Source organism: Tenrec ecaudatus, chromosome 2 (assembly GCF_050624435.1).
Source record: "Tenrec ecaudatus isolate mTenEca1 chromosome 2, mTenEca1.hap1, whole genome shotgun sequence".
Lineage (NCBI taxonomy): Eukaryota > Metazoa > Chordata > Mammalia > Afrosoricida > Tenrecidae > Tenrec > Tenrec ecaudatus.
The window spans coordinates 231,705,618-231,725,513 of NC_134531.1; the positions used below are offsets into that span (position 1 = coordinate 231,705,618).

The window sequence follows — 19,896 nt, forward strand, 5'->3', positions numbered from 1 at the left end:
GTGAATGAGAAATATACTTCACATAGATGTCTGAACATAGGTTTGGGGCTTACCAGATCTCACAATCATGTGAGTCATTTCCCGGACAGTTCTCGGGTGCAGGGAAATGTTGCAGCACATTTCGGGAGCAGGAAATGTAGTCAGTCCAGCTGCTGTTAGACAAATGTGCTGACAAGGCATTTCTAGAGTTGAGCAGAACATCGGACTAAGACTCTCACGATATGGACACATTATGGCCAAGCTACATTGGGTTAGATAAGAACATAATTAGATCTAATCACTCCTGGCTGAGCAATCTTCACAGCATTTGAACTGATGGGTACTTGGTAGTCCTGTGTTCACAAACTCACACAAAGATGCCCAAGGAAAACATATCTGTTTAGGTGATGACAAGGAATATTGATTTTTAATTATTTCAGAAGAGTGGCTAATCATATAATGCTATTAACAAAGTAACAACAATATTACTTATATTTTATAGGTTCATCTTGTTATTTATTCCTTAAGAAAATAATAAGATAGATTATTATAACAAATAAAAATATGTTCCTCATTTGAGTTTTCTAAATATCATATTTTTAAGTATGAAATAGAGACGATACAGCTTGAAATCAATGGCTAACATGAAAAAGACAGAACTGTTAAATATCTGTCTACAAGTCAAGAGAACCATAGGTTTACTGGAAGAATTCATGCAGGCTGAGTTCTTGTAAAACGATGTATTAATGCCACCCAACGAGGAGACACGGTCTCACTCTAGTTCTACACACCTTGTTTTCAAGCTGTGTGTCCTGGATGACAGTCCTTCTCCAGACTCTCATCAAAGTCCCAGTTGCTCTCAGGAATGTGACCAAGGAGTGGATTGAGTGATGTACAAAGTAAGACAAAAAGTACTGCAACAAATATCATAGAAATCTTTGTTAAACAAAATGTGTGAAACTATTATTTCTCTATACACCTCCAACTAGGTCTATACACTTCTGATGGCAGTTTTCCATCTCTCCACGTCTTCTCTGAAGAATTCTGTGATCTTTGATTTATGCCATACCAAAAGGGAAGTCTTGACATTCTTGAGTGGTTCAAATCTGATTACTTTTCAATATTCTTTGAGATTTTGGAACTAAAATAAATATGAATGGGCAATATCAGGGCTTTAGAGTAGATGGGGTAAGATTTCCAAAAGAAATTTCTGTAGCTCCCTCTTATATAAGCACGATGCTAAAATTACAGAAACTGGGGCACTGGCTGGGTTTTTGTAATAATGCTGGCCGAGCACACACAGGAAGAAACGTGAAACTGCACTTGATCGGGAAAGACTGGCGCGGACCTCTTTCTTCATGCCCAATATCCTTCGTCATAAGATTTGGTGCGATAAGTCTAAAAAAAATTCCTATAGAATAACCCTGGCTACCCTCGAAGAATAAACACATTCATCATTATAAGGGGAGGCAGGGCAGGTCGCTCTAACTGCCCTGGCCTTTTTCTCACTAACCTATGTAAGGTAGTAGAGAGGCGCCAGAGACCAAATCAGTCGAATTTAAGCAAACTGGCTTTATTAGGGAGAAAAACCCAGCCTGGGCAAAGTTCCACAGTTCACAACTTCCAGTGTCAGGGGAAGCCAGCCCCTAACACATCATTACGGGTCCGGTAGGCGCAATTGTACAGCGATAATAAGTAAAGATCATAGTAAAGTTATAGAGAGCATGAGAGATAGAAGTGAAATATTGAAATAAATGGAGTCATATACGTTTTATGGTAGCATGCTCACCTCAGCCCCACTTGATGGTCCACGTGGAAGGAGAGAGCCCTCTTAAATGCTAGCCCAGGCTTTTTATATTCTCCGGGGACATGCAAGCCCCCTAATTACAGGTGAGTACATACATCACAGGGAGGGGTTGTGCCATAGGTAATACAGTAATGAGAGGGGGTGGTCTAGGGACATACATGCAATAGTAAGAGGAGGGATTGGGGGTATACATGTGATAAGATGGGGGGATCACTTAACTTTGGATGTCACAGAGTCAGTTTGGCCTGTTCCCTGACTCAACTGATAGAGATCATTATTGGAAGGGTGAGAACGCTTGGTCGCAGGCCTCGGGGAGGAATAGTTTACTGTCCCCAGTAGCAGGGAGTGAGGCCTGCCATATAGTCTGGTGACTAACTGCCCTAGAGGCCTACCCTGTAGTCTTGTGACTAACTGCCCCCGGGGAGGATGTCTGTAAGCATCTGACCTCTCCCCACAGTCCGGGCAGACGGAGTCACGCTCCAGGCTACAGAAGTGGTGTTTATATAGCAGGGAACATGTAACTGTGCTGTCTTGAGTCCATATAAGGTAAAGTAGTCAAGATTGGGAGATACAGGTATGTCCTGGTTTCTGGAATGTAAGGTGTCTTCCTGGTTCCCGGTGTATTTGTGCCGGGTGCAGAGCAGTGGATGAGAACAAAGCAGGCACTGAGCCAAATGGTTCGTGAACAAAACGGGCCATGACCAAAACGAGCTGTGAGTAAAAGAAAGAAAAAAAATTGCAAAGCTGCTTTACATTAGCCAGTTCTGGTCAGCCCGCAGGTGTGTGGGAGATTCAAGGTCACTCTCTGCTAGTTGTTTCAGCCAACTCTGATCAGCTCTGCATGGGTGGGGGAGATTCAAGGTCCGGCCAGACAATGTAGATTTCCATTTTCTGAAAAACTCTTCATAGTAAGTATTGTGGTCATCTTGTGTCTTTTGAAAAAATTATCAAGATAACCCTTTGGTAATTAAAGAAAGAAAACAAATAGTGACCATAACCTACTGAGTCGACCGCTCTGCCTTACATTTAATTAACTCAGAAATGCCCTTTGGAAACTACTGTCTTGATTGGCCCTTACTCTTTGGCTTGGTTTGGTAAATTCAAGACTCATTCATGGTTCTGATTTGTTCTATGCAAGTTTCACTAACGTTGTTTTCCATGAAAGACTGATAGAAAGATCATTCTTTAAGTTAGCTGCTCATCATGCAATCTCTATTTATTTGTTAACTCTTTCTTGTGGATAGGTTTCCGGAGCAGATGATCTGTTTTACATTCAACAACTCCTACACATTTTGTTTCCACTCGTTCATTGCTTTCCTCTCAATGTGCCATTCCTTATTCTGCATTCTTCCTGTTTCCATTCCTCCTTATTTCTTAACCTTCTAAAGTCTGTCATCGGGTAAGGCTGACCCTTGGTATTAAATAGTTGATTATTCTATCACAGGGGTGAATTCAGTTCCAGACCTGAAGGGTGCCTGAGGGTCACTCTCTTAGAGTTCTCACCTGTGTCTTTCCAACAAGTAACTCTGGTCTGTTTTATGATTTTGAGCTCTGTTCCATGTTTTTCTCCCATTCAGTCCAAGACCTTCTACTGAGATTCTTTCAGAACACTTGGCAGTGGTAACCAAGGACCATGTAAGTCTCAGGTGTGTGAAGACCAAGGGACTCGTGGTCAATTATTCCATTGTACTAACTGTTTTCATGTGTCTTTCTTTTTTACTCTGTCTTCTTTCCTCTGGATGGGGAGAGAGCCATGACTGCTCACAAACTTTTAAGACCCCAGTTTTTACTTATACAAGTAGAAGGTGGAACAGTTTTTGTGAACTGTATCACGCCAGTTGAGATTAAGATTCTGATTCATCAGGTCTAGTGACTCATTCTCTTAAGGACTTTAGTTGTACATAAGAATTATTCATAATTTTGCCTCCTGTATACTGCACCCTAATCAAGTACATAGTCATACAATATTTTTAATATCTTTTTTAAGGTGCGCTAATGAGACTAAGGCAAGTGCTATGACTGTGAAAACTTGTCTGCAGTCATCTACTGATGACAGAGACATGTTTAAGCAAGTTTCGTGTGGAATTTGCCTTTGCATATAGGAACTGGAACCCTATTAGCTTACCCTCAAAAATGTCATAGTGAATACCTTGACAAGAGTCATTCAGGGAGTAAATTCGTAAGTCTGAAGTTTAATGCAAATAGAGTCCAGAAAATTCCAGAGAAAATGGGGGACAGGAGTAGGAGAGAATGAGGAACTTGTAAAAGAAGGGAAATATCAGAGAAACAAAGACTTTATATTTGTGTTGGTAGTTACATAATTTCATGTCAACTTGATAAAATGTAAGGGTAGAGTGTAGCCTGTCACTCAGGTAACAGCTGATGATGCCCCCTTGTGGACATGGCCTTCTCATGAGGATACTGGGAGCTTGCTTTCTCTCTGTCTTCGTCTTCCTGCGGACAAGGCACATGGAGACTTGCTGAGTCCTATGGAAGCCTTTCTCTCTCTGCTTCACTTTCCTGCTGTCCGCTCCCTCATTGAGTTGCTGGAGCCACACTTAAACCTGAGAGACTCCTGGAGATGCTTCCACCACCACTGGATCCACAAGACTTCGCACCCACTGGCCTGTGATCTTCCTGCCGCTCGCATCATTGCATGTGGCAGTGTGAGTCTGAAGAGGGATTTGTGGATGAGTGTCAGACCCAAAGGCTAATATTGGACTCATGGACTTGATCTGGACTGAGCCGGGATGTTTCCTCAATATATAATTGCTCTTTGATATAAATGTCTCTCACAAATATGTCTCTGGATTTGTTTCTCTAGTCAACCCGGCCTAATACATGTGTATATATCTTAATATTACACAGAGTACAAAGTTTTTGTGCTCTGAAAGAAATCATCCCGCATTCACAGCCTCACCATTCCCCATCCCGACCTACACTGTCCTATATGGTAGTTACCAGTCACAAGCAGCCACTGAGCACTTGAAATGTGTCTGATCTGAATTGAGATATGTGACAAGTGTAAAATACACATGAAATATTAAATCTAAAAGGAAAACATATCACTTGAGTTCTTAATACTCACTACATATTTAAATTATATTTTGGATATGTTGAGTTACATAAAAGATATTATGGAAACTATTTTTACTCATTCCCTCTTTCTTTGTGTAATGTGGCTACTATTTTTAATTAGAAAGTTTAAAATTGCTCACCTGAAATGGGCAATTTTATTTTTGTTGACTCTGCTAATTTGAACCATACTGCCAGAACACATGGTAGTAAGTTTGCCTTAGTTGCCTAAGAAGACCTGGATTAGTTTGTGTTAGTCCAGGTAGACTAGAGAAACAAATCCAGGGAGACTCATATATGTATAGAGAAGAATTTTATATCAAAGAGTAATTATATATTAAGAAAACATCCCAGCCCAGCCTAGATCAAGTCCATAAGTCTGATATAAGTCCATATGCCCATCGTAGTCTACAAATTCCTCTTTAGACTCACACAGCACAGTATACTGAATGTAGGAAGATGACAGGCCTGTTGGTGGAAATTCTTGAGGATCCAGTGGTGATGGAAGCATGTGTGTGGCTCCATGTGGCTTGGCATTAGGGATGTGAAGTAGAGAGAAAGTCTGGCTTCCAGTGAGCCATTTATCCCTGTTGCACCTCCAAATGGGGTCATCAAGCTGTGACCTGATTGACATGCTAAACTCCAACCCTTGACTTTTAATACCCTCAAGTTGACCTGAGATTATGTAACTATGACAGCATCTCACCCTTCATCCTTGAATACACTCTAATTGTATCCCATTTTCCCTCCATCCACGATGCTGACTCCTTTCCTTGCACCTTGTGGAAACCAAGCAAATTTCCTCTATTCTCTACAGCTTCTCTGCAGACGCTCTACCTTCTGATTCTAAGGTTGTTCTCAGCATGCTTGTTCATAAGAATCATCTAGGGAGTTTCAAGTAGCTCAATATCCAACCCCATTTTCAGAATGCGAAATCAGAACCTCTAGCTGTGGGGGTGAGGCTTCTGAATTTTTAAAAAGAAGCTTCAGGCAATTCTAAAGTGCTGTCAGAAGAACCACTCACTGAACCAGCTCCAACTTTCTACCGACCTCCACACTGCCTGGTGAGAATGGATGGGACTGGAGAGGAACACACAGCTGGCAGCAGAAGTGTGAGCCTGGGCTGTTTAAATGAAAGGCCACTCTCAAGGGGAATTCTGACCGGTTTTCCCATGTGCATTCACTATCTATCTACCATCTAGAGAAATATTCTCTCCCTTCCTCACAAAGCTTCAACTCTTCCTTCCCCATCCTGACACTCAGTCCAGGACCTTATTTTCTACTTATGTGGAAAGCAAAATAATCACTGAAGACCTTTCACCAGCGTCTACTCACTCTATCTACCTACTTACCTACATAAACTTACACCCTCTGCCTTCCTTCATAGCCATAGTTGAGGTCTACTGAATAGGAATTTCTAAGACAATCAGATGTATGGTGGTGCTATCAATTAAAGTCACTGACTGCATGTGACCACTGAGCACTTAAAATGTGACTAGAATAACTGCGTAACTATGCTTATCTAATTTTAATTTATTTAAATTTGCATAGCCTTATGTGTCCAGTGGCTATTTGTGATGGTCAATGTTATGTGTTAAGTTGGTGAGACCATAATTCCTCAGATTGTGTGGTTGCCCTCCATTTTGCGATATAATGTAATTATCCTCTATTTTATGTGTTGTAAATCCTAAGTGTGGGTATATCCTGAGTCACAGTCTCACAATAGGGCTTGACTCAAGTTACATCCTTATTGTGGTACAATGGATAATTTGAGCCAGGTGTTGTATCTTCCATCGAATGACTGGATAAAACCATTGAGATAAGACATATGGGAATTGCTGTATTTTGGCATCCTACTGGGTATTAAATGAACCATTGGAGAAACAACAATGATGGGATCACACTACCATCAAAAAAGTAAAGCCAGGAGCTGCGCTGCTGCCAGACGCCCCAAGATGGTGACGTCTCTGGGTTCCAACACCTACAACAGGCAGAACTGGGAGGATGCGGACTTCCCATTCTGTGCCAGACGTGTCTTGGAGAAAACCCCTATATCCGAATGACCAAAGAGAACTACGGCAAAGAATGCAAGATCTGTGCCAGGCCTTTCACAGGGTTCCGGTGGTGCCCTGGAGTCCGAATGCGCTTCGAGAAGACAGAGGTGTGCCAGACCTGCAGCAAACTGAAAAACGTCCGCCAGACCTGCCTGTTGGACCTGGAATATGGGCTGCCCATCCAGGTTCGTGACGCCGGATTGCCTTTTAAAGATGATATGCCAAAATCAGATGTCAACAAAGAATACTACACGCAGAACATGGAGCGAGAGATTTCTAATTCTGATGGGACACGTCCAGTTGGCATGCTTGGGAAAGCGACATCCACCAGTGATATGCTGCTCAAACTGGCCCGCACCACACCCTACTACAAGAGGAACCGGCCCCACATTTGCTCCTTCCGGGTGAAAGGCGAGTGCAAGAGAGGAGAGGAGTGTCCCTACAGACATGAGAAGCCTACAGATCCAGACGACCCCCTTGCTGATCAGAACATCAAGGACAGCTATTACGGCGTCAACGGCCCCGTGCCGATAAGCTTCTAAAGCGGGCGTCGACCATGCCCCGTCTGGACACGCCAGAGGACAAGACCATCGCCACGCTGTACGTCGGAGGTTAGGCGACACCATTACTGAGACAGACCTAAGAAATCACTTCTACCAGAGTGGAGAGATCCGGACGGTCACTGTCGTTCAGAGGCAGCAGTGTGCCTTCATTCAGTTTGCCACCAGGCAGGCCGCAGAGGTGGCTGCTGAGAAGTCCTTTAATAAGTTGATTGTCAATGGCCGCAGACTCAAAGTGAAGTGGGGCAGATCCCAAGCTGCCCGAGGAAAAGAAAAGGAGGAGGACGGAACCACAGACTCCGGAATCAAGCTTGAGCCCGTGCCCGGGCTGCCAGGCGCTCTGCCGCCGCCTCCTGCAGCTGAAGAAGAAGCCTCTGCCAACTACTTCAACCTACCTCCGAGCTGAGCGGTCCTCCAGCTGTGGTCAACGTCGCCCCGCCCCTGCCCCCAGGGTTTGGGCCACACGTGTTCCACCGCATGGGACCACCCCCTCCTTTCATGAGGGCTCCAGGACCAATCCACTACCCTTCTCAGGACCCACCGCGGATGGGGCCCACGCCGCCGGCAAGCACAGCAGTCCCTAGCACACCGGTGCCACGCTAGCAAACTCCAGGAATGGGTCTTGGATTAAAGCTATTTTTTCCGTCTTTGTAGTCTCCCTGGTAGCTGAATGTGTTCAGATGTGGGGCAGGCAGAACTGCAGCCGGCCTCTCATGTTGAAGGACGGACAGATCTCCAATAAGCCGGAGCAGTCAGGCTGTTGCTCTCACATTGCTAAGGAGACCTAATGACTGCCCCCAGCTGTGCTGGGAGCGCTGGGCGTTATTATCCCAACGACATGTTCCTTTTTTACCTTTTTCGGAGGTGGGGGGGGCTTGACCTGCAGTCCAAAACAAAAACAGCTTTTGTCCATTTTTCTGTCCATTGGGTATTTTCCTATTTCTTACCTAAGAAAGATAACCAGGACTAATCATTGTGGAGACCTGAGCGGGACTTGACTCTTCCAAAGTCACCCCTTAGAAAGAGACCAGCAGCTGGGGTCTCCTCTTCCTCATTGCTACAAGAACTCTGGCTGTGCTTTGACTCCTCTGTGCCGCCAACCACAAAGAAAGAGGACGGGACCTGATATGCTTCCAAATCATAAGGATATCCAGATTCTGGGGAGCTGGGTATGACCAGAGCAGCCCGGTGTTTGGAATCAAAATTATTTACCACACCTGTGAAACAAACAGGCTTGGCGTGTTTGTGTGTGTGCCTGGGAGCCCCAACTCAGCCGGGACTCTGAACTGAAGCATTCACCTTCCTGTGTCTTCCCTGTGCTGTGCAGGGGCGGGAGGTCTGATCGTAGAGCCTTTGGATAGAACTGAGTTGTAGAGGGTCAAGGAAATGTAATGTTGTGTTTCGTTTTGTTTTAAAATAATTAAAATGGGTCAGTTTTCAAAAAAAAAAAAAGTAAAGCCAGGAGCATGTTCTTTGGAATCCAAGATTCTTGCACATTGAATCTCCTTGATGTAAGAGACAGAGAGATATGATACCAGAAGAGTGGCAAAGAAGCTACAGCAAGAGAACTCATCAGAGATATGAACCTCTTAGCCCACAGAGCAAGTAAAACTGAATACCTTTGGGAAGGAGGCTTCCTTGTGGAATAGGTTCCTTCCAAGTGCATAATCAGTGGAGGCTCAATTAATCAACCCGTGAAAACTAAAGCCGAATATCTTGAGGCTGATACTTTCTTAAGGTAGACTAGCGTTTGCACCAGAAACTTCGATTTATTTATTTTGGACATGTATTGATAGCGCTAAAAGAGCTTTGTAACTTTGCTCAATCAGGAGAAGAAAACTGGGAGGCCAAGGACCAGAGTGGTGTGTCTGCAGGTACCACTGAAAGCAGGTACTACATTGAAGAACAGTATTTTGAACATTTCTGATCATGAACTGTAACCTGAAAACTTCCCTAATAAAACCAATAATAGTGAGTACTGCCTGCAAGTTCAGTGTAACCACTACAATGAATCATTGAAGCCCGCAGAGAAGTAGCAAGGACTTTGACAGCTGATGTCATAATTGGTAAAGAACATTGGAGGGTGGAAGCAAATCTCACCTGTGCTTCATAGGAATTGGCCTTGAGCCACTACATTTGTTTCTTCTTTCCAATTGTGAAGTCAGAGGTGCTCAGATGCTGCCTCCCATCATTCTTCCATTTACTCAAAACCTACTCGGTCACACCCTTACGACAGGAACAGCCTCACTGAAGTGGCAAGAGCAGTTTCCTGGGGAATGTGATGTGTGTCTAATATATATGCTGTTGTCCTGCCAAGGCTCCCTTTTGTTCACTGTTTCCTACATCTGTTAGTTCTTGAGACAAGAGTCCTATCATTTCGCTTGACAATTCTGGGATTCACCAGCTTCTACAACCCTGTGAACCAACAGCCTGCCATCTGAGCTGCCAATTGTGGCCTAATCAGCTCTTGCAACCATGTGAATCAGGAGAAGCCTCCAGACTGGAAATTATTCTCTCTCTCTCTCTCTCTCTCTCTCTCTCTCTCTCTCAGCATTTGTCTGTCAGTTTGTTGGATTGTGGTGGCTTGTGTTTTGCTGCTATTTAAAATACCAGTGGACTCACCCAAAGTGAACAAGTTTCAGTGGAGCTTCCAGACTAAGAACAGAAAGAAGGGATAGGCTGTCCACTTCAGAGGGATTAGCCACTGAAAGCCTTATGCATAGCATGGAAACATTGTCAGATGCTGAAGACCCAATGAATGGAAGTAGACTATTATCAGAGATGGTGCCAGAATAGGAGCCTCTCAGGTCAGAAGGCACTAGAAATGTGACTGCGACGGGGCTGCTTTTTCAAAGTAGAGTGGGTCCTGGTGAAGTGAATGTAATAAAGCTCGTGGGAGTAGAACCTTTAGAATCTTCATTTGCTGATGGAATACAAGAAGAAACAACTGCCCAGATCTAACAATTGGACCTTGAGCTCCATAATATAAAACCTAGGAAAAGTGGAAGTCGTAAAAATTTGAAATGCATGAATGGAATGCATAAAGATCAATATTCTGGGCATTAGTGGGATAACATGAACTGGTATTGGCCATATTTATTCATAAAATCATATGGTTTGCTATGCCAGGAATGACCCAATTAAGAGGATTGGCATTGCATCCATCACCCAAACGGACATTTCCAGGTCTGTCTCAAAATACATTGCTGTCTGTGATAGGATTATGTCTATCTGACTTCAAGGAAATCCAACCAATCCACCTATTATTCAAGTTTATGCACCAAGCTATGGATAAAGACATTGAAGAATTCAACATCTTCTGTCCGGAATTGATCATTCAAGATGCAGTGATAATTATTGAAAATTGGAATGCAAACTTTGGGGTGGGGGGGGGTGGAGAGAAAGGAAAAGTAGTTGGCGAAATCAGCCGTGTCGATAGAAATGAAGCTAGAGATTGCATGATAGAATTTTGCTCAACCAATGACTTCTTCATCACAAATGGCAACTACTCACTTGAATTCTCCAGATGGAATACACAGAAATCAAATTGACTACATCTATGGGAAGAGAAGATAGAGAAGCACAAGATCAGCAGCTACAAATGGGCCAGGGGCTGATGGTGGAACACACCATCACTTGCTCATCTCTACGTTCAGACTGCAGCTGAAGCAGACTCAAACAAATCTGTCAGAGCCAGAAAATGATGTTGAATCTATTGCACCTGAATTTCAAGAACAGATTTGATGCATTGAACACTAATAACAAAGGACATGATCAGCTACAGGAAGACATCAAGAACATTATTCATGAAGAGAGCAAAAGGTCATTGAAAAGACAGGAAAGAAAAAATCAAAGTGGATGCCGGAGGAGACTTTGAAGCTTGCTCTTAGTTGTCTAGTAGCTAAGGCAAAGAGAAGAAATGATGACGTCAAAGAGCTATTCAGAACATTTTAAAGAGCAGCTCGAGAAGACAAAATAAAATATTACAATGAAATGCAAAAAGACCTAGAGTTAGAAAAACAAAAAGCAAGGACATTCTTATCTTACCTTAAACTAAAGAAAAAAATTCAAGCTTCGAGTTGTGAGACTGAAATATTCTATGGGCATAATATTGAATGATTCAGGCAGCGTGAAAGAAAGTTAAAAGAAAACAGAGTCACTATCCCAAACAGAACTAGTTGGGGTTCCACCATTTCAGTATATAGCATCTGAGCAAGAGCCAGCGCTCATGCCGCCATCACAGTGCGCCAGCCTTTGGCAAAAAACAGCACGCCTCTCTTGCCCCACGCACCTGACTCGCCTGACCTTGCTGCATATGCCTGGTTCTTCTTTCCTCAAATGAAGAGGGACATGAAAGGACAGCGATTTGACAGTGTAGAAGAAGTGAGGGGAAATGAGGGAGGTGCTGGCACCATCCAAACAGATGAATTTGAAAAACGTGTCCAAGAATGGAACCACAGGTGTGACAAATATACTAAGTGTAACAGAGAGTGCTTTGAAGGTGATAGGTTGTTTTATAAAAAGAAATCAAATACATAGCTTTGGGGGGAAATTCTGTTGGCTTTTGGGGGGGTGGGGGTAACCCCTCAAATATACCAGGGCTTTCTACAAGTTTTCAGAAAAACCTTTTCCATGTTCTTTTATTTGTCTTTGTTTGCCCTAGAACTTCCTGCCCCCTCACATGTGTATAGATGTAACGTATGTTTCACAGCTTTTTCTTCTCTAATATGGATGAGTAGGCTTCGTGCAGGTATATGTCCAAAATTAAATTGTCTTCCCCACTAAAAACTTTTGCTGATTCTGTGTTTTCCATTTTGTGGAAAAGCAGTTTTTCCTTGGTTTTCCTTCTGGTTTAATTCATTAGAAGTCCTAGTGGGGCAATGTTAACCATAAAGTTATCATTTCCAAATCACCAGCAGCTCCACTGGAGGAAGATGGAGATTTTTGCTTCTGGAAAGAGTTGCAGCCTCAGAACTTCACAGGGAAAGTTCTTCCCTGTCCTCTAAGGTCACTACGAGTCTTCACCAACTCCATGGCAGTCAGTTTGGCTTTGCGTTTGAGTAAATCTTTGGTGTCAATGGCACCAGTAACCTTTCTATCGCTAAACTCCTGTGGTTTGTTGCAAGCTGAATTATGTCCCCCAAATATGTTTCACTGGCTCTGGTGGCATCCCAGTTACAAGTTGGGCTGCTAACTGCTAGGTCAGCAGTTTGAAGCCACCAACTGCTCCTTGAGAGAAAGACAGGGCTTTCTAATCCCATAAAGAGGCAGTTCTAGAAACCCACAGGAGCAGCTCTGCCCTGTCCTATCGAGTCACTGTGAGTTGGCATTTACTCAATAGCCATGAAAAATGTTTTAAATCTGAATCTCTATGTGTGTCATAGAAAGATGGGACTAAAAAAAAAAAAGAAAGATGAGACTGTGTGCTTCTATAAATATTTGTAACATCTGAAACCATAGGGAGAAGTTCGGCTCAGTCCTCCCAGGTCACATCTGCTGGATGCAGGTGCTCGTTGGGCTTGTATGCCAGTGGCTATAATTCTATTTCTTCTTTAAAAAAATTATTTTATTAGGGGCTCATACAACTCTTATCCAAATCCATACATCTGTACATTGTGTCAAGCAGATTTGTACATTTATTACCCTCATCATTCATAAAACATTTGCTTTCTACTTGCTTTCTCCAATAGAATTATAGCCAATGTGTTAACAAGGCAGGATTAGTATAGGATATGTCTTGATTGAACCTCTTATGAGATATAAAAGACATTAAAACAAGCAATCCAGGAAGCAGGGATAGGGAAAGAGAGATGCTTCAAGCCACGTGAATATCTTCCAAGAACAGAAGCTCAGAAAGGCAAGAACCTTCCTCCAGAACTAACACAAAAAGCCTTCCTCTAGGTCCAGCACCTGAATTCACACTTCCTGAATTTAAAAAAATGCCTAGCTTCCCCAACTGAGGGAAAATAAATGTGCTAAAGGCATCCTCTTGTAATTCTGTAAGAGCAGCCCTAGATCACTGAGACAGGGCTGTTGTTTGATGTACCTGCAGCAACCACCCAGTAATCATTCTTTCTTTCCTTCAACGCTCTCTCGCTGTGGCTTCTTGGAAATTGTGATCTCAATTTTTTCCTTCTCACTGGCTACTCCTTTGCTTGATTTTATCGTTCTTGTTCATCTCCATACCTGTACAATTTCAAGCACGCCACACCTAAGGAATCTCCTTCTATACTTTTTACGTGACAATAAGTATTTCATTCACTACCATCTAGATCTCTCCCGCTGTTCTTGTTATAGATGGCATGTGTCCCTCCAAAAACTCATATATGGACATCCTCGAACTTATGCTAGTGAAGGTGATGTTGGTTAGGAAATAGCTTTTCTCTGCACATGTTATCAGTTAATCAACTCATACTAAAGTAGGGTGAGTCTAATCTTAACGCACTAATCTATTCATCCACAATAAATTTTGTTGACATTTTCATTTGTTCAAGAAGTTGACGGATGTCCAGAAAGAGTTTGTCATCAATCAACATTTCACTTTTTGAAATGAGAAAACCACTCGTACATTATCTTAATCCATTTCAAGTAGTGGTTTACTGTTTTAAAATAAACAAACCAAAATGGGCAGGCATAGAAAGAGAGTCACGTGTAAAGAAAGACACCATGTAAGGATTCAGCCGGTTCCCACCCGTTCCCCAGAACAATATCTAATTTTTGTTGAGTGTGGCAAACTGGTTGTTAAAATGACACTTGCAATCGGGCTTCTCTCTAAGGTGAGAGGCTGTGCACCCACTCAACACGGAAATTATAAATTTCCATTTATATTCCTTACACCTTTTTTTTTTACTCAAACACATTTTTTCCCCTTTTTTATAGTCCATTAGCTACAGTTCATGGGCGCGGGTAGACATACTGAGCAAGCACTGCACTGGGTCACATCAGATGCCCGTCCCGATGGCCATGAATGTGCCAACAGTGCCACCAGTCTCCATCACAGTTTTCCTAATGCTGCCTGCCCACCAGGTCCCAGCTCCGCACGCTGCCGCAGAGAGAGGAAAAGGAGCCGAAGAGGCCCAGCCACCATGTCCTGGGTGCAACTCACCACACAGTCCATCTGCAGGCAGTCAAGGCAGCGAGGTGGGGACTGCCTGCAGAGACCCTGCCCACGTGCATCCCAGTCGCCAGTGCAGGTGCTCAGCTCTCCCCTGTATTAACGCTCATCTGCCAGCAGCATAGTCTAAACTCCTATAGCAATGCTCATTCTATCCATAGGTAGAAAAATTAGACCGAGCTGTATTTGTAATATTTATTTATTCATTTCATAAAGCTCATTATACAATGGGGTACCCCCCAACACACACACACACACACACACAAAAGGGGAAAAAAGCTCCCCGGGTGGACCTTTGATACATTCCATTTTCCCACTAGGCAAGCATCGAGCCGCTCACCTTGAGTTAGTGCACCCAGTGGCATCACCTGAAAGGGTCTCTCTGGTCACAGTGAATTTTTTTCATAAAAGCAGTTTCCCACAAAACTCGTCTTGTGATGGTCCATTTAAGAGAATAGCATGCAGCTATGAAATTTTGTTTCCAGCTTGTAAAAATGCCGTAGGAACTGTTGTGATGTTGAACACGGCTTAAAAGGACAGTGCTCTGGAAAAAGTGTACAAGTGGTTTTCGCATTTCAAAAAGTGAAATGTTGATTGATGACAAACTTCTCTGTAGACATCCATCAACTTCCTGAACAGATGAAAATGTCGACAAAATTCATGTCCTTGTGCTCAAAGACCTGGGGCGAACCATTGAAGAGATGGGGAAGTTATTTAGAGTATCTTGGACCTCAGCTCAGCGAATTTTAACTGACAATTTGGGAATGCAAAGGGTCACTGGGAAACTTGTACCTTGGGTTCTGACTAACCAGGAAACAGAGCATCTAGTGGAATCATGTCATGCTTTGAAAGAACAGCTCCAAAGCATCCCAGATTTTTCCCAAGGTCATTACTGATAATGAGACATGGTGCTATTCTTATGACCCTGAAAGCAAACATCAATTAAGCCAGTGGAAAACACCATTGTCACCTCACCTGAAAAAAGCTTGTCACGTGAAATCAATCAAGACAGTGCTCATTTGTTTTTTTGATGTGAGGGAGATAGTGCATTTGGAGTTTCTTCCACCAGGTCAGACTGTTAATCAAGTTCTCTCTTTAGAGGTTCTGAAAAAATAGCATAACAGCGTGAGACTAAAAACGGCCTGATTTGTGGCACACGGGAGACTGATTTTGCCACCACAACAATGCACCCGATCACATTGCCATCTCAGTGCACTAGTTTTGGGCAAAGCACAGCATGCCTTGCCCCATGTACCTGACTCACCTGACTCACTCCATGGGACTTCTTTTTGTTTCTTTGAATGAAACGATAGCAATTTAACAACACGGTGAAGAAAAAAGCATGTAAAGGTGCTGTCAACCATTCAAACAGATGAGTTTAAAAAATGTTTCCAAGAATGGAATTGCAGGTTTGACAACTGTATTAAGTGTAATGGAGAGCACTTTGAAGGTGATAAGGTTGTTTTGACCCAAAGCAAGCCTTTCACTGCGTGTTATATGTGTGCATAGGTACAGATAAGAAATAAGAGCCCAGGACACATGGAATCCAGAAACAGGATGGGAATAGCAATACCAGGAGGGTAGGGGGAAGGTGGGGAGAAGAGGGAAGAAGTGGGAACCAATCGCAATAATCAACACATAACAACATACACACCCCAGGGGGACAAACAATAGAAACCAAAATAAAAATAATTTATCAAGGGGTCATAAGGTTGGGGTTGTTTTTGGTACCCCTCGTACTTTTGATGGAATACTACATTTTTGTTCATTTGCCTTTGTTACTTCAATAAACAAACAGGGAACCATAACAGAAAAATATGCCAAATAACCAAAGGATGAGACTCTAACATTTGTGTCAGCTTTGTAGTCAGCCCCAGATTCCAACGCGAGGTTCTGAGTGAATTATCCAATTCCTGAAAGTGTTCAAAGAGCATAAAATATTGTCACAGCAATTTCTGTCGGCTCCCCAGCAATGGAATAGGGCTTTTCAAAGATAAAAATAATGTGTTCAGAAAAGCCCCTTATTTTTAATACATCAAACTATGAATTTTGTCCAACTGGTCTACCTCTAAAGGAATGGGATCTTATTTCTACAGTGAAAGATGATTACAGATAAGTCACACATGTTGCAGGAGAAGACGCTAATCAAGAAGCAATATGGAGCTATTTTAACTAACGGTTCTATTGTGTTTTTTCAGGTATTATTTAATATTTAAAACTGTAACATATGTAGTTTGTGTACTTCTTTTATTGTTCTTATTTAAATATTAGCTGTATGAAATAATAAACTACTTTTCAGTATAACTTTTTTTATATACTTAACATGATCATTAGGACAGAGAACTGGCTGTTAAATTATTTGAATCCTACTATGGATGTACCAATAGTATAAACAGCAAAAGAATGCCAAGAATTGTGGACAATCACCAAAGCACTAGAAACTAGGAATGAGGCATGGCAGTTTTTCTCTCAAAGAACGCAGACGTAATCTGTGTTAGTGTGGGTTGACCAGAGAAACAAATCCAGAGACACTATTGTGTGTAAGAGATGACTTTATATCAAAAAGCAATTGTACATTAAGAAAACATCTCAGCCCAGTCCACATCAAGGCTGATATTACGCCACATATCAATACTAGTCCATCATTTATCTTTAGACTCATGCAGCCACTGGATGCAGGAAGATCACAGGCCAGTGGGTGGAAAGTCTTGATGGTGGAAGCATCTCAGTGCTGGCGTTGGTCTCCATATGGCTCCTCCAGCTCCAGGGCTCTGGTTCCATCAGTGTAGCTCCATGTGGCTTGTCAGGAGGAATATGAAGCAGAGAGAGCGTGTCTGGCCTCCAGTGAGCTATTTATCTGTGTTTCACCTCTCAATGAGGTCATCAAGCTGCAACCTGATTGACAGGCTAGACTCCACCCCTTTGCAAGTTGACAGATTATGTAACTGCCACTGGATCAACAAGGTTGACACCATGACCTCAAATTTCTTCTTTTGTACAAAACAATGACAAAATAAGTGTCTTTTAAAAGACTTCCCCCATTGTGGTATTTGTTATGACATCCTTAGGCAACTGAGCAAAGTCCCCTCATTCCTTCCACCAGAGTAACAATAGCCCTTTTGTTATCCTTCAAGCTTGTCAGATTCACCCTTGCATCATGAGCTGTCCTAGTTGCCCAGATTCTCATGTTACGAAAAGTTTCAAGTCATCATCCCTCTTTTCTTTGTATCTGTTCATGTCCTCTTATCAGTGAGGTCTGTTCTGAGCACCCTGAATATAAGAGCAAATCTCAAATCCCTTGCCAACAGCTTTTATCAAAGGTCAAAGTTCAGAACGATTAGCAAAGGGGGAGGCCTGGAATCAGGAAACACTGAGAGGAGGTGGGATAAATCATGTTTCATAAGTTGAAACTTCTGAAACAGTGTCCTGTGGATGGAGGCATTGTGTTGTGGGGTTGGTTACAACCAATGACATGAGATAAAATGGGTAAGCATTATTGAATGTAAAATTATTTCCCCTGTAAACCTTCACTCAGCAGTAAAAGTTTTTAAAATTTACTCCCCACATATACTTCTATCCTTAATCTCTTGAATTTTTCTCCTCATCCTCTTTTGTAATATACTGCACTCTATTTTGTGAAATATTTGTTTACTTTATGTAACCTTCAACTTGTCGATGTTCATTAAGTGTTGAGTTGATGGATTAATAGGATATGTTCATTTGTGATTAGAAATGCATCCAGAGCTCGGTATCACGATCTGACGACAATGTTCTATGCACCAGAGTTTCGAACGTCCGATGTTTAGCTTTGAAAGTGATGAGAAGCTGAAAGGAACACTGGAGGCCCATCCTGGAGCTTCTGAAGAAGAGGCAGAGAGTCACGCAGCAGAACTGACACTAAGGGATGCCTCTCTTTCATTTAGTTTGGCTGGTTTTACTGTCACCTGTTTTCATAATTAAGTCTGCTGAAGTCACCAGATCTGAAAAAAATGCCCTGAAATGGAGTGAAAACAGAAATTTAGGAGGAGTCAGGTCAACTTTGGCCATGAATAGTCAACTGAAAACACGCCAGGTACTCCACTTGCCTGGGTCGCCAGTAAGTGGCCATCACGTAAAGCAAGGCCAAAAGACCTCGCATCCCTTTCAGTTCTAAACATTATAATTAACTATCAATTCATGAGAAGCAAAGCTGTGGCCGCAGCCGGATGGTCGCGCTTCACCGGCCGCGGGTTCTGGGCTCGCCTTTCCGGCATCAGCCGCCGCTGTGTGGTGGTTGGGCAGCGGGTGTCGTGTCTTTGAGACTTCAGAGTCCAAGCGCCTGGAACTGCGCCCCTCTGCGGCTGAGCGGCCGGACTGCCGGGTTACAGGTCCTTTTGGAATAAACCATGGGATTGAGCTTCATTCAGGTGTGGTCGAAAATGCCAAGGAAAAGCTGGAGAGCTTCATCAGAAATAGTGAAGGCTTTGATAATCAGCTCCTAGCCCTAGACTATCTGTCTAGGGAAGCTGCAGGTCCAGGCGAGGTCACCCGATCTCCTGGCAGCTTATCAAAAGACCTATGTGGTCAAGTTGGCAAGGTCCCTGCTGTGCAGGATGCGTTGTCCATCCCATGATGAAGATACTCCAGCAAGCACCTTTAAAGAAGCACATTGTTCAGATTTGAGTTTTGTGAACCTGCCTTTGTTGTTGGAAATTGCCTCCAGATAGCATCTGACAGCCATCAATATGATCGAATTCACTGTGGAGCTGGAGTTCAGAAAGACCATGAAAACACTACTGAAAGTCGGTGGCATTCTAGTCATGCCTATAGAGGATCCGTTAACGCAAATTATGCGAACTGGACAAGACACTTGGGAAAGTGAAAGTATTCTGGCTGTTTCATTTGCTCCACTTGTGCAGCCAAGTAAGAAAGACAATGGTAAAGCAGGTTCCGTGGGACTCCCTCCATGTGCTGTCAGGAACCTACAGGATCTGGCTCCCATTTACATCGTACACTTAGAAATTTCATCAATGATGAGATAAAGGCCAAGGGGCTTCCGCCCAGAGCTCCCTCAAAAAGGAAAAGAAAGTTAAACAGATTGTTAGCTCCAACTCTTACGTGTTTGTGGGTAATCAGTTCTTTCCTCAGCTTCCAAACAGGGAGGAAGATGAAAAAATGGAAGAAGAGAGCAAAGAGAAAGAGGAGAAAGGTCACGGTGAAGCCATGAAAGCAGAAGAGCCTCCTCAAAATCTGCTGAGAGAAAGAATCATGAAGTTGCCTCTTCCTGAATCTTTAAAAGCGTACTTGACATGTTTTAGAGACAAATAA

At 42.9% G+C, this 19,896-nt stretch overlaps 1 non-coding gene and 2 pseudogenes across 1 annotated transcript; all 3 read left to right on the top strand.

The window, feature by feature from the left end:
- Positions 1–1,196: 1,196 nt before the first annotated feature.
- On the top strand, positions 1,197–1,377 carry LOC142441694 (small nucleolar RNA SNORA81). Its single transcript, XR_012783047.1, has one exon. It is a non-coding gene; the product is annotated as a small nucleolar RNA SNORA81 (small nucleolar RNA).
- Positions 1,378–6,810: 5,433 nt separating this feature from the next.
- Positions 6,811–8,059, top strand: LOC142441385 (pre-mRNA-splicing factor RBM22 pseudogene; annotated as a pseudogene).
- Positions 8,060–19,352: 11,293 nt separating this feature from the next.
- LOC142441386 (protein-L-isoaspartate O-methyltransferase domain-containing protein 1 pseudogene) lies at positions 19,353–19,896 on the top strand (annotated as a pseudogene).